We start from the raw sequence: 16,223 nt of genomic DNA, 5'->3' as shown, positions 1-16,223 counted from the left end.
AGGTCTTACAGTATTTTACACTTGCTATTTACAGGTCTTATACTTACTATACAGTGAGTGGTATAAGATAGGGGTCCAATTATTAATTCTTTCAGTCCAGGAACACAGAATATCTTTCCATTTATTTGCATCTTCAATTTCTTTCATCAATGTCTCATATTTTTTAGTGTACAGATTTTTCACCTCACTGGTTAAATGTATTCCTAAGTATTTGATTTTTCTTGATGTTATGGTAAATGGAATTATTTTCTTAATTTCTCTTTCAGATAGTTTGTTTTCTGCATGTAGAAACACAATATTTTTATATATTGACTTTGTATCCTGAAACTGTACTGAATTCATTTGTTAGTTCTAATTGTTTTTTTGGTAGAGTCTTTAAGGTTTTCTATTTATAATATCATGTCATCTACAAACAGAGACAGTTTTACTTCTTCTTCTCCAATTTAGATACTTTAGATTTCTTTGTATTGCCTAAATGCTCTGGCTTGGACTTCTAGTACTATGTTGAATAGAAGTGGTGAGAGTGGGAATCCTTGTCTTGTTCCTGATTTTAGAGGAAAAGCTTTTAGCTTCTCACTATTGAGGATGATGTTACCTGTAAGACTGTCATATGTGGCTTTTATTGTGTTGAGGTACATTCCTACCATACCTAATATGTTGAGAGTTTTTATCATGAAAGGATGAATTTTGTTAGTGCTTTTTTTCATCTACTGAGATGATCATATGACTTTCATCCTTCATTCTGTTATTCTTGTATATCAGTTTATTAATTTGCATATATCTTGCATCTCAGGGATAAACTACACTTGATAATGATATATGATCTTTTTAATGTGCTTTTGAATTCAGTTTCTTATATTTTGTTGATGATTTGTGCATCCATGTTCATCATTTTCTTTTCTTATATACTTGTCTGACTTTGTTATGATGGTAATGCTAGCCTCTTAAAATGAATTTGGAAATATTTCTCTCCAATGTTTTTGGAAGAGTTTAAGAAAGATTGACACTTAATTCTTCTTAAGTGTTTGGTAGAAATCACAAGTGAAGCCAACTAGCCTGGGATTTTCTTTCTTAGTATACTTTAGAATACTGATTAAATCTCATTACTAGTAATAAGTCTATTCATATTCTCTGTTTCTTCATGATTTAGTCTTGGTAGATGGTATGTTTCTAGGAACTTACTCTTTTCTTCTGGGTTATCCAATTTGTTGGTATATTGTTATTCATAGTAGTCTGTCATGATCTTATATTTCTGTAGTATCAGTTGTAATGCCTCCTTTCATCTCTTATTTCACTTATTTGAATTTCTTTTTTTCTTAGTCTAGCTAAAAGTTTGTCAGTTTCACCTTTCCAAAAAAACAAGCTCTTAGTTTTGTTGATCTTTCCTGTTGTTTTTCTAGTCTGCTTCATTTATTTCTATTCTGATCTTTGTTATTTTCTTCCTTCTGCTAACTATGGAGTTAATTTGTTCTTCTTTTTCTAGTTTCTTGAGATGTAAAGTTAGGTTGTTTGTCATTTTTCTTTTTTTATGTGAGTGTTTATAATTTTTATTTACAATGAAACAGTATCATGAATTATTATTAATATGGCTTTGAAAATCTTTATCATTTGATAAAAATGGTAGTAGTTAATAGAAAAAAGTTTTCTTTACTCATTTATTGCTGCCAATTGGTGGGAAAAAATTATGAAGTCTTTCATTTTGTTGAGAATTTTTCAGATAAAGAGCAATAGAATTCAGCATGATCAAGACACATGTTCATCATTTTGTTTGGCAGGCCCTTCATTCAGTTAGCCTTCACATATAATTCTAATGGAAACTTGCATTGTAAACGTCACTTTAGGCTGTTCAAATTAGCAAAGATATCAGTAAGGTATTCTAATTTTCAAATCTATTCATAAAAACAATTTTCAAGGTTATAGGTTCCTTCCAGAAAGATTTAGAGTTCTATCAGCTCAGGTGGAAGAGTGAGGGCCCTCCTACATGGAAGCTAGTGATCTTTAGTGGTTTTCATTGCCTCCACTCATTGCCTTTACTTGAAAAGTAAAAATCTGAGACTTGGGAGCACTTTGAATGATGTGATTGAAATTTGAAAGGCATCATTTAAATGCTCCTTTTCAGTTTCCAAGTGTGTGCTCAGAGTTTTATTGCTGATGCATCTAAACAGTGACTAGATTATGCTTTCAGGGCAACCATCTTAATATTATATAGTACTCAACAATTGTCAGCTCCTTGAAGTAATATTTCAATTTAGCACTGAAAAAAGATGCAAGAATGGACTTGAAAATTGAGTATGTAAGAAAACATATTAGTGAACAGCATCATCCAACTTACATATCAGTGAACAGTTCCAGAGGACATTCAGTCATGGAGCTTCACAACAGTCATGGGCAGGCCTGAATCTTCTCCTGTGATTCATACGGTGTGCAGATTACTACAGCTCTGCCTGCTTTAGCCTCATCCTAAAAAGTCACATCCAGAAAATCCCAGTTGTGATATGCTAGTTTTATTTTTCCTGGTACACATTAAAATAAAATAAGTGCATGGCTATTAAATAAAAATGTTTTTGTACCACTTATCTAAAATTACTCATTTATCACCAGAAGTACATATACTACACTAAGGAAACTTGCCTGCAGTATCCCTTGTAGCAAACTAAATTTTTAGAGAACCAAAAAAACCTTTTCAAGCTTAACCTTGGCATATTTTCTCTGCCATTCTCCCCAGGTATTTTTAAATAACTGAATGAAAGTGGATTTTATTAACAGTGTAAAATATACCTTAAAATCATCCTTGCTTTCTAGAAACATGCATTGAGAGTATAATTCAAGTGAAAGGAAAATTAGTCTTCATCATTTTCTTCTGTTCATATTTGTTCTGAACTTATGTACTTATCTATTTTAGCATTTGCATTTATTTAAGAGATTTATTGAGTGTTTGATATATTCTAGTAATTAGTACAGCACTGAGAATAAAGGGTAAACAAAACAAAAAAATCCAGTCCTTATGAAGCTCACATTCTAGTGTGAGGAGATAGACTGTAAGTAAAATAATAAGTAAAATATAGTTTTAGATGGTGATGACATTTGAAGAGAAATAAAGTGAGAAAGGCAGATGGAGTTCAGTGTGCTCAGAGAAGGTCTTGCTGGGATATAATATTTGAGCAAAGATCTGCTAGAAGTGAAGGAAGGAATGTGGAGTTAATTTGAAGAAGTGTACTTCAGGTAGACAAAACAGTACAGGGCAGGGAAGGGGGAGAAAAAAGAAACAGTAAGGAGGCCAGTGTGGGAGGAGCAAGGCAAACAAGGGGAGAATAGTGGGACATGAAATCAGAAGGGCACGAGGTCAGAGAAGTAACTGCAGTAAGGGATGGTGGACAATTGTGCAAGATTCCATACAGCTTTTAGCTCTTCTAATGACTGAGATAAGAAGCCACTGGAGAGTTTTAAGTAGAGGAGTGACAATGATTTGACTCCATGGATTCTGGCCTAAGCAACTAGAAAGGTTGGGTAAAGTGCCCATAAGTTAAGGTGGTATAAACTTGAAGAAGAAAATACTTTTCAAAGGAATTAGTAATTTGTTTGGGAACATGTTAAGTTCAGAATATCTACTAGGCATCCAGACAGAGATGCTGAATAGATGTTGGTCATATCAGTCTGAAATTCAGGAGAGAGATACAGGTAGGATATAAAAATTTGAGTGTCACTTGCAAATAGATGGAACTTAAAGCCACATGTGTGGGTGAGATAACCAAGCAAGTACATATAGCTTAGAGGTAGAAAAGGGAAGAAGTGCTAGGACTGAGTCCAGAGCTTTCCAATATGGAGATATCAGGAAAAATAAACCTGTCCTTTAGAAGGCTACCAGGAAATTAATTTATTTATGATTAAAAAAATAATTAACTGTATATATTACAAAGCTAAAGAATCTTGAAGCTCAAATAGACTTTAACCTAAAAGATGATTGTTGTTCCAGAGGGAAGGTTATTCCTGGTCTGATATGAATCCCCTAGGAAATCGGTGAAACTGAAATGAATCAAGGGAAAGAGTTGGTTGGGAGAAAGGCTTTTTATTGCTCACAGCTTGCTTGAATCTGCTAGCTCGGACCAGCCCTGTCCATCTCCTCCAGCTGCAGCTCATGCTTTGCCCACATGGCATGCTCTCTACTTCCTGCCTACCCCTTCTGGGAGGAACCCTGTGCATGGGTCCCTGGTGACTGACTGGCTGGTGCCAGACCAATTATGCACTAGAGGGGAGGAGAGAATGACCATCTTCTCTCAGCCCCTTGACCTGGATGCTGCAGGAGGCTGCAGCAGTAAACACCTATTGGTATGTGAATGGACTAAGGCTAGGCAGGAAATTCTGGAAATTCTGCAATTTACCCCACAATAATCAAATTCAACTTGTTTGCCTTTTAGTAAAAAATACTTTGACCTTTAAAAACTTAGTTGACTGAGTCATTCGTCCAATTTTGATTTACAGGTTTAATTTCAGTAAATGATAGGCAATGATTGAAATATGAACCTCCAGTATAAAGTAGGTAGATTAAGTAGAGCTTGCTTGGACAAAAGGTGGGATCTAGTTTTAACTCAGGTTGGGATAGTGGACCACTCAATTCCACAAATAACTATTGAGTGCCCATTATATGTAATATACTTGAAAGGAAATAGAAGTTTGAATAAGACACTGTCTTTTTCTTAAGAAAGGTTTCAACAGAAAAAATGATGAGATAAGTAAAATGTGTTTAGAGCCACAGAGAGGCAGAAACACCTCATGGAAGTTCAAGCTAAAGAAAGTAATTCTCCATTGGTAACATCTTAGAGGCTTCATAGAGGTCATGGCATTTAAAATAGCCCCTAAAATATAGGGATGGGATTTTGACAGAGAGAAAGTATAGTGTGGGCAAAGGCTCTGGGGAAAGAAATCTCAGGAGAATCTTTCACTTGTGGGTGTTCATGTCCCAAAAACATTGTTATTGTCATACATAAATGTGTTTCATTTTTTTTCTCCTGAAGTAAAGAAGCAGAGACTGCATAAATAATCATTAGTTTGAGTCTATTAAGAAAATATGTGATTTGTACACCCAGATTCATTGCAACATTATTCACAGTAACCAAGAGGTAAAAGCAATCTAAATATCAACTGATGGATGAATGGATAAAGAAAGTGTAGTATACACATATACGGATTATTGTGCAGCCCTAAAAAGAAAGAAATTCTGTTGTATGTTATAAATGGAAAAACTTAAACACTTTATGCTAAGTAAAATAAGCTTATCACAAAATGGCAGATAGCACATTATTCTACTTGTAGGTGTTAACTAAGTAGTTAAACTCATAGAAACAGAAGTGGAATGGCGTTTGTCAGGTGTAGGAAGGGAGTAGAAAAGAGCACTAGCTGTTCAACACATATACCGTTTCAGTTTTGCACATGATAAATATCTAGAGATCTGACAACAATGTGCACACAGTTAACACTACTGTACTGTACACTTAAAAATGGTTAAGATGGTAAATTTTATGTTATATATTTTTTTACCATAGTAAAAAAAAAAGAAGAAATGTGTATGTGCCAATACTCGTTCAATTGTAAGTAACTAAAGGCAACCCAAATAGCTTAGTCAATAAAAGGAGACTTTATTGGTTCAGGGAACCTAAGAAAGGGTAAAGATGCAGTGGGACCTTAACAAAAACTGCAACCAGAGACTCTAAAAAGCCCCCAGGTGTTGCTCACTGCCTCCTGACTCATTTTTCTTTCTTACTGCAAATCTGCTTTCGCCACAGGGTGATCACCATGGCTGATGATAATATCCAGGTTTTATACCTGAGACTTTCTGCCACAGAGAGTGCCTGCCAATGTTCTCCTTCCAAGTTCAGAATATTGAGAAGGGACAGCATCTGGATCAAATGATGACAGGATCTTACAAGAAGATATTTCAAGGGGCTAGATCTTGGTAAGTCCTGTAGGAACCATATAACTGGGAGTGGGTGGTGTGGGAGATACATCAGTTAGCCATTACCACTTTAATGCTGTGTAATAAAGCACCCCAAACTAGTGGTTTAAAACAACTGTGTAATAAACCCCAAACTGATGGTTTAAAACAACTATCATTTATTTCCATGGACCTGCAGATTGATTGTGGCAGCTGTCCCCCAGGCTGTGGTGACTGGGGTGGCTTTATTCCACACACTGGTCATCCTCCTCTTAAGGCCAAGAAGCTAGCCAGGGCACATGAAAGGCCTCTGAGATTTAGGTTCAGAACCATCCTGACCCTGCCCACTCCTAACCACATGCAAGTCACCTGGATAAACACTAAGTCCAGGGGCAGAGAAATACTTTCTACCCACAGTAAAGCCATGGTCAGAGTGGGATACAGATGAGGAGGAAGATTGGGGCTAAATCATTTAATCTACCACAGTGGGTGAATGTGAGAAATAGTTCCCAGAGGAAGACTGGATGTTGAGCAATTAATACAATAAATATCCACTCTAGTATAGTTCCATAGATACAAATGATAAAATTAAGTATTAGATTTTATTAATCCCAAAACACTGAAGTAAAGAGCAGTTGGAAGATAACTAGTTAGTCCTTACAATGCAGCAAGCACTGCACTAAGATTTTTGTAGATACCATCTCAAAGGAGAAGCAATAAAAGCTATTATTAATCAAAAATAATGTCACTTTGCCCATAAATTCTCAGGTTTTAAAGAAAGTGTCATTGAGGATTCCAAATTAATCTCTCTTTTTTCAGTTGCTGCTTCTTTAAGAGTAGATCATGCCATTGACTTTCTAATCTTTATGTCTGTGAAATAAAGGAACCAGGGTGAACAGTGGGAAAGAGAAATATTCTAGGGCCAAGGAGACTTGAGTTTAAATTCTAGCTGGGTCCTGTACCAGTTGAATGGCCTTAGACAAATCACAAACCCATTTTACCATCAATTTTCTCTACGCATTTGTGTATAAAAATACATACCATACGAGACTTGGGGGAGAAATGAATGACAGTATGTCTACAAAATGTAAATCACAGTGTCTGGCACATAATTATTCAACAAATGTTAGTTTCTTGGTTAGGGGAGTAACAAATGGAATAAGGCAAAATTCTTATATTGAGTTTAATGCTTTGACCCTCTCCACACTAAAATCTAATAGCATTACAGAATGGAAAAATTCTCAAATAAATGGAGTACAAGTTTACATAGAAAAACAAAGTAAAACATTGAAGTCATTAACATTGTACTTGAAGCCAAAATTTTATTGAAAAAAAGAGTTGTTGTTTGTTTTGTCAACTCTTTCTCTCAGGAAAATCTTCTGTCAACCTAACTGTGAGAGTTTCCATTTCATGTTTCAGTTATTGTGGAGCTCACATAGTTTATTGTTAAATTCTGTTAGAGTACAGTGGCTTAAACACTGAGGAACTTAACATATCTTTCCCATTCACAAGTTGCAAAAACATGATTCAATTATTTTAATCCAGGAGAGATGTTAACTTTATAGTCAGTAGCCAACTGACTTTCTCTATTAAGGTATTTCTTCTATATGCCTCCTTTTCTTCAGTATTGGGAAATCAAAGTATTCATACTTATAAGCATATTTTAAAAGGCAATTTATAGTATAAATTAGGTGGTCAAATTTCTACTTTTTCATTTGATAAAGTAAATCTTAGATGATGAATTTAATTAATTTGTGTTCTTTAGACACCGTTACACTTTGCACATTTCATAAATGGTTCTTGTTATGGCTTCGTTTATAAGAACCTTTATATTTTGCTGAGATTTCCTTCTTAAGCTAATACTACTTAGTTGCATGCTTTGTTTATGTTTCACTCTAAAACCAATAGAAAACTTCATTAAATCCAGAACATAGTAGCTTCAGTACTAAAGAACTCTCAGAGTTTCATTACTTCAGAATATATCACATATCTTTTTTATATCATGTGTGGCAAGATTATAAATATATTCATTTTTAAACCAAAATTTCAAACTGAAGTTTCAAGAGAAATAGTATAAAGGTGAGCAACTTTTAAAATTGTCATTTTACTCCTACAAAACTCATGTTTTCTATACATTTGTCCCATTACAAAATCTCTGAAAATCTGATTTCCTTTTCTTGAGTAATTTGTTAACCTCATTAGATCATGATAACCACAAGTTATATATAGCACATTGGTTTCTTATTAGATACTCTTTAAATTTACTGCAACTTTAGCTCTTTTTATTTCAAGTCATTTTTTCCCATTATGAATATAAGGTAGTAACTTAGAAACAAGAAAAAATATTTTTATCATTTTGACCTACTTGTATTTGCAATAGTCAGAATTTTTTTTACTGTAAATGATAGAAATTCAAACTCAAACTATCTAACTAAAAAAATGAAAATTAATGGGAAAAATGGGTTCTGTTAGAGAACTGATAGAATTTTTATAGTAAGCACGTAACTTTAGTTTATCTCAGAGGAGAAACTTTCAACTTGATATGATCAGAACTTACTCTCCTACACACCATTCTTCTTCATCGGCTTAATTATTGTAGGCTTCATGCTCGGCAAATATTTTCCACATAGAAGCCTAGATTGCAACCTTATTCTATGCTTTGAGAAAGGAGTCTTTTCCTAAAAAAATCTCAGAGGATCCTGATTGCCCTATCTTGGGACCTGTACTCATCCTTTAGAACAATCCTTATTTCTAGAGAGATGAGGTACTGTGATCGACCAGAACAGGGTTGTGCTCCCATCTCTATGGGCCATGGTGACGGCTGTATTATAATCGACAGTCCAACTACAGCTAATTGGAAAGGAGGAAAGGCAATTTCCCCAAGGAGAAGGATAGCTATTAGCAAATGGAGGTGGGGAAAGGAGAGGTATTCTGCACTGATTAAAAATAAATACAAAAATAAATGTATTTAGTCTTAATTCACTAGGCATATTGAACCTCTTGGTTTCAGGCTTCTCAGGACATGTCTGAAGGTCAGGTGGGGTTTGTTTCCTGGAGGATCAGGTTTCATAAAGGATCTTACACCTCTCTGGAAAGATTTCAGTCTGGGAAGGGAATGTCATGGCACAGAAGTATAGCATAAAGACAATGAGCCAGGATAAAGGAAGAGAAGTGATTATGAATGTAGCACTGTTTCTGTCTATCACTCAGATTACTTATTGGCCCAGCCCCCTGGATTTGTGCCTGAGACCCAGAGTGAAAGGGGGTGAAATAAAAATGTGAGTAAACCTGAAGGGCTGTTTCACAGTGGTATCTATGTGACACTGAAGTGCAAGTGATCAGCAGCATTCATGACAACAACTTCCTTAGTGACCTGAGACCACACCCCAGTGTAGACAGCTGCACTCTCAACGTTAAGTACCAGCATCATTAGCATAGACATTGGCAGGCACTGGTACCGGTGACAAAGACTTGGAAGGCAGCAGAATTGTCACTTTGTCATTGCATGCATAGGGAACATGATCACATAAGCCAGAATAGGAGAAAAGATGTTGACTGGGCTAAGCTAAGAGGTGCTTCTGTCCCACATATTGATGGGGGTTATAGTCATCTGTGGCTCAATGGGTCTGGAATCCCCAAGATAATTCATTCACATGGCTCACCGCTTGTTCTGGCTGGAATCTGGGAAATCAGCTAGGACTGTTAACCAGAGACCACAGTTTTCTTCCCCGTATCTTCCCTATTGCTTGGGATGCTCATAACATGTTGGCTGGTTTGTAAGAGGCAATCAACGAAGCAGGGAAATTGGAAACAGCAAATATCTTTTTTTAATTAAGGTATTATTGATATACACTCTTACGAAGTTTTCACATGAAAAAACAATGTGTTACTACATTTACCCATATTATCAAGTCCCCACCCATACCCCATTGCAGTCACTGTCTGTCAGTGTAGTAAGATGCCATAGATTCACTATTTGCCTTCTCTGCTACACTGTTTTCCCCACACCATGTGTACTAAACATAATAACCTTCAATCCCCTTTTTCCTCCGCCCTCTCCCTCCCCACTCACCTTCCCACATCCCTCCCCTTTGGTAACCACTGTTCCTTCTTGGAGTCTGTGAATCTGCTGCTGTTTCAGTTTTGCTTCGTTGTTACACTCCACAAATGAGAGAAACCATTTCACACTTGTCTTTCTCTGTCTGGCTTATTTCACTGAGCATAACACCCTCCAGCTCCATCCATGTTGTTGCAAATGGTAGGATTTGTTTCTTTCTTATGGCTGAATAGTATTCCATTGTGTATATGTGCCACATCTTTATCCATTCATCTACTGATGGACACTTAGGTTTCTTCCGTTTCTTGGCTATTGTAAATAGTGCTGCAATAAACATAGGGGTGCACATGTCTTTTTAATCTGAGAAGTTGTATTCTTTGGGTAAATTCCAAGGAGTGGGATTCCCAGGTCAAATGGTATTTCTATTCTTAGTTTTTTGAGGAATTTGCATATTGCTTTCCACAATTGTTGAACATTCCCACCAGCAGTGTTGGAGGGTTCCCCTTTCTCCGCATCCTTGCCAGCATTTGTTGATCTTAGTCTTTTCGATGCTGGCCATCCTTACTGGTGTGAGGTGATATCTCACTGTGGTTTTAATTTGCATTTCTCTGATGATTAGTAATGTGGAGCATCTTTTCATGTGTCTCTTGGCCATCTGAATTTCCTCTGTGGAGAATTGTCTCTTCAAATCCTCCACCCATTTTTTAATGAGGTTATTTGCTTTTTGGGTTTTGAGACATGTGAGCTCTTTATATATTTTGGATGGTAACCCATTGCCAGATATGTCATTTACAAATATATTCTCCCATACTGTAGGATGCCTTTTTGTTCTGCTAATGGTGTCCTTTGCCATACAGAAACTTTTTAGTTTGATGTGGTCCCATGTGTTCATTTTTGCTTTTGTTTCCCTTGCTCGAGGAGATGCGTTCAGAAGGAAGTTGCTCATGCTTACATTCAGTAGATTTTTGCCTATGTTGTCTTCTAAGAGTTTTATGGTTTCATGACTTACATTAAGGTTTTTGATCCATTTCGAGTTTACTTTTGTGTATGGGGTTAAACAATAATCCAGTTTCATTCTCTCGCATGTAGCTGTCCAGTTTTGCCAACACCAGCTGTTGAAGAGGCTGTCATTCCCCATTGTATGTCCGTGGCTCCTTTATCATACATTAATTGACCACATATGGTTTTGTTTATATCAGCACTCTCTAGTCTGTTCCATTGGTCTATGAGTCTGTTCTTGTGCCAGTACCAAATTGTCTTGATTACTGTGGCTTTGTAGTAGAGCTTGAAGTTTTGAAGTGAATCCCCCCAGCTTTATTCTTCCTTCTCAGGATTGCTTTGGCTATTCGGGGTCTTTTATGGTTCCATATGAATTTTAGAACAATTTGCTCTAGTTCGTTGAAGAATGCTGTTGGTATTTTGATAGGGATTGCATTTAATCTGTAGACTGCTTAGGCAGGATGGCCATTTTGACAATATTAATTCTTCCTATCCATGAGCACAGCAAGTGTTTCCATTTATTGGTATCTTCTGTAATTTCTGTCATGAGTGTCTTGTAGTTTTCAAAGTATAGGTCTTTCACTTCCTTGGTTAGGTTTATTCCCAGGTATTTTATTCTTTTTGATGCAATTTTGAATGGAATTATTTTTCTGATTTCTCTTTCTGCTAATTCATTGTTAGTTTATAGGAGTGCAACAGATTTCTGTGTATTAATTTTGTGTCCTGCAACTTTACTAAATTCATATATTAGATCTAGCAGTTTTGGAGTGGATTCTTTAGGGTTTTTTAACTACAATATCATGTCATCTGCAAACAGTGACAGTTTAACTTCTTCCTGACCAATCTGGATGCCCTTTATTTCTTTGTGTTGTCTAATTGCTGTGGCGAGGACTTCCAGAACTATATTGAATAAAAGTGGAGAGAGTGGGCATCCTTGGCTTGTTCCCGATCTTAAAGGAAAGGCTTTCAGCTTCTTGCTGTTCAGTATGATGTTCTCTATGGGTTTATCATATATGGCCTTCATTATATTGAAGTACTTGCCCTCTATACACATTTTGTTGAGAGTTTTTATCATGAATGGACGTTGAATTTTGTCGAATGCTTTTTCGGCATCTATGGAGATGATCAGCTGGTTTTTGTCCTTTCTGTTGATGTGGTGGATGATGTTGATGGATTTTCTAATATTGTACCATCCTTGCATCCCTGGAGTAAATCCTACTTGATCATGGTGGATGATTTTTTGGTTATATTTTTGAATTTGGTTTGCTAGTATTTTGTTGAATATTTTTGCATCTAATTTCATCTGGGATATTGGTCTGTAATTTTCTTCTTTTGTGGTGCCTTTGCCTGGTTTTGGTATGACGGATGCTGGCCTCATAGAATGAGTTTGGAAGTATACCCTCTTCTGCTTTTGGAAAACTTTAAGGAGGATGGATATTAGGTCTTCACTAAATGTTTGATAAAATTCAGCAATAAAGCCATGTGATCAAGGGGTTTGTACTTAGGTAGATTTTTGAATACCAATTCATTTTTATTGCTGGTAATTGGCCTGATCAGATTTTCTGTTTGTTTCTGGGTCACCTTTGGAAGGTTGTATTTTTCTAGAAAGTTGTCCATTTCTTCTAGGTTATCCAGTTTGTTAGCATATAATTTTTCATTATATTCTCTAATAATTCTTTGTATTTTTGTGGTGTCTGTAGTGACTTTTCCTTTCTCATTTCTGATTCTGTTTATGTGTGTAGACTGTTTTTTTCTTGATAAGTCTGGCTAGAGGTTTATCTATTTTGTTTATTTTCTTGAAGAACCAGCTCTTGCTTTCATTGATTCTTTTTATTGTTTTATTCTTCTCAATTTTATTTATTTCTGCTCTAATCTTTATTATGCCCTCCTTTTACTGACTTTGGGCCTCATTCATTCTTCTTTTTCTAGTTTTGTTAATTGTGAGTTTAGACTGTTCATATGGGATTGTTCTGTCATGAGGTAGGCCTATATTGCAATATACTTCCCTTTTAGCACAGCCTTTGCTGTGTCCCACAGATTTTGCGGTGTTGAATTATTGTTGTCATTTGTCTCCATATACTGCTTGATCTCTGTTTTTATTTGGTCATTCATCCATTGGTTATTTAGGAACATGTTGTGAAGCCACCATGTGTTTGTGGGATTTTTTATTTTCTTGTGTAATTTATTTATAAAATTTCATACATTTGTGGTCTGAGAAACTTGTTGGTATAATTTCAATCCTTTTGAATTTACCGAGGCTCTTTTTGTGGCCTAGTATATGATCTATTCTTTAAAATGTTCCATGTGCACTTGAGAAGAATGTGTATTTTTCTGCATTTGGGTATAGAGTTCTGTAGATGTCTGTTAGTTCCATCTGTTCTAATGTGTTGTTCAGTGCCTCTGTCTCCTTACTTATTTTCTTTCTGGTTGATTTGTCCTCTGTAGTGAGTGGAGTGTTGAAGTCTCCTAGAATGAATGCATTGCATTATAGTTCCCCTTTTAATTCTGTTAGTATTTGTTTCACATATGCAGGTGCTCCTGTGTTGGCTGCATAGATATTTATAATGGTTTTATCTTCTTGTTGGATTAACCCCTTTATCGTTATGTAATGTCCATCTTTGTCTCTTGTGACTTTCTTGGTTTTGAAGTCTATTTTGTCTGATACAAGTACTGCAACTCCTGTTTTTTTCCCTATTAGTTGCATGAAATATCTTTTTCCATCCCTTCACTTTTAGTCTGTGTATGTCTTTGGGTTTATAGTGAGTCTCTTGTAGGCAGCATGTAGATGGGTCTTGTTTTTTTATCCATTCAGTGACTCTTTGTCTTTTTTTTTTTTTTGGTATCATTAATCTACAATTACATGAGCAACATTATGTTTACTAGACTCCCCCCCACAAACCCCATTACAGTCATTGTCCATCAGCATAGTAAGATGCTGTAGAATCACTACTTGTCTTCTCTGTGTTGTACAGCCCTCCCCGTGCCCCCACCCACCCACATTATACATGCTAATCATAATGTCCCCTTTCTTTTTCCCCACCCTTATCCCTCCCTTCCCACCCATCATCCCCAGACCCTTTCCCTTTGGTAACTGTTAGTCCATTCTTGGGTTCTGTGATTCTGCTGCTGTTTTGCTCCTTCAGTTTTTTTCTTTGTTCTTATACTGCACATATGAGTGAAATCATTTAGTACTTGTCTTACTCTGCCTGGCTTATTTCACTGAGCATAATACTCTCTGGCTCCATCCATGTTGTTGCAAATGGTAGGATTTGTTTCTTTCTTATGGCTGAATAGTATTCCATTGTATATATGTACACATCTTCTATATCTATTCACCTACAGATGGACACTTAGGTTGCTTCCATATCTTAGCTATTGTAAAAAGTGCTGCGATGAACATAGGGGTGCATATGTCTTTTTGAATCTGAGAAGTTGTATTCTTTGGGTAAGTTCCAAGGAGTGGGATTCTAGGGTCAAATGGTATTTCTATTTTTAGTTTTTTGAGGAACCTCCATATTGCTCTCCACAATGGTTGAACTAGCTTACATTCCCACCAGCAGTGTAGGAGGGTTCCACTTTCTCCACATCCTCACCAGCATTTGTTGTTCTTAGTCTTCTCAAAGCTGGCCATCCTTACTGGTGTGAGGTGATATCTCATTGTAGTTTTGATTTGCATTTCCCTGATGATTAGTGATCATTGTGGTTTTAATTTGCATTTCTCTGATGATTAACAATGTGGCACATCCTTTCATGTGCCTGTTGGCCATCTGAATTTTTTCTTTGGAGAAGTGTATGTTCAGATCTTCTGCCCATTTTTTAATTGGATTATTTCTTCATTTTTGTTGAGGTGCATGAGCTCTTTGTATATTTTGGATGTCAACCCTTTATCAGATCTGTCATTTATGAATATATTCTCCCATACTGTAGGATGCCTTTTTGTTCTATTGTTGGTGTCCTTTGCTGTAGAGAAGATTTTCATTTTTGCTTTTGTTTCCCTTGCTGGGGGAGATATGTTCATGAAGAAGTTGCTCATGTTTATGTCCACGGGATTTTTGCCTATTATTTTTCTAAAAGTTTTATGGTTTCATGACTTACATTCAGGTCTTTGAGTCATTTCGAGTTTACTTTTGTGTGTGGGGTTAGACAATGATCCAGTTTTATTCTCTTACATGTAGCTGTCCAGTTTTGCCAACACCAGCTGTTGAAGAGGCTGTCATTTCCCCATTGTATATCCATGGCTCCTTTATTGTGTATTAATTGACCATATATCCTTCAGTTAATATCTGGACTCTCTATTCTGTTCCACTGGTCTGTGGCTCTGTTCTTGTGCCAGTTCTTGATTACTGTGGCTTTGTAGTAGAGCTTGAAGTTGGGAAGTGAGATCCCCCCTACTTTATTCTTCCTTCTCAGAATTGCTTTGGCTATTCGGGGTCTTTTGTGGTTCCATATGAATTTTAAAACTATTTGTTCCAGTTCATTGAAGAATGCTGTTGGTATTTTGATAGGGATTACATTGAATCTGTAGATTGCTTGAGGCAGGATGGCCATTTTGACAATATTAATTCTTCCTAGCCAAGAGCATGGGATGAGTTTCCATTTGTTAGTGTCCTCTTTAATTTCTCTTAGGAGTGTCTTGTAATTTTCAGGGTATAGGTCTTTCACTTCCTTGGTTAGGTTTATTCCAAGGTACTTTATTCTTTTGATGCAATTGTGAATGGAATTGTTTTCCTGATTTCTCTTTCTGCTACTTTATCATTAGTATATAAGAAAGAAACAGATTTCTGTGTATTAGTTTTGTATCCCGCAACTTTACTGAATTCAGACATTAGTTCTAGTAGTTTTGGAGTGGAGTCTTTAGGGTTTTTATGTACAATATCATGTCATCTGCAAATAGTGACAGTTTGACTTCTTCTTTACCAGTCTGGATGCCTTGTATTCCTTTGTGTTGTCTGATTGCCATGTCTAGGACCTCTAGTACTATGTTGAATAAAAGTGGGGAGAGTGGGCATCCCTGTCTTGTTCCCAATCTTAGGTGAAAGGCTTTCAGCTTTTCACTGTTCAGTATGATGTTGGCTGTGGGTTTATCATATATGGCCTTTATTATGTTGTGGTAGTTGCCCTCTATATCCATTTTGTTGAGAGTTTTTATCATGAATGGATGTTGAATTTTGTTGAATGCATTTTCAGCATCTATGGAGATGATCATGTGGTTTTTGTCCTTTTTGTTGATATGGTGTA

The sequence above is a fragment of the Manis javanica genome, chromosome 4 (genome assembly GCF_040802235.1).
Source record: "Manis javanica isolate MJ-LG chromosome 4, MJ_LKY, whole genome shotgun sequence".
NCBI classification, from domain to species: domain Eukaryota; kingdom Metazoa; phylum Chordata; class Mammalia; order Pholidota; family Manidae; genus Manis; species Manis javanica.
Note: the sequence above shows the minus strand (reverse complement) of the source record.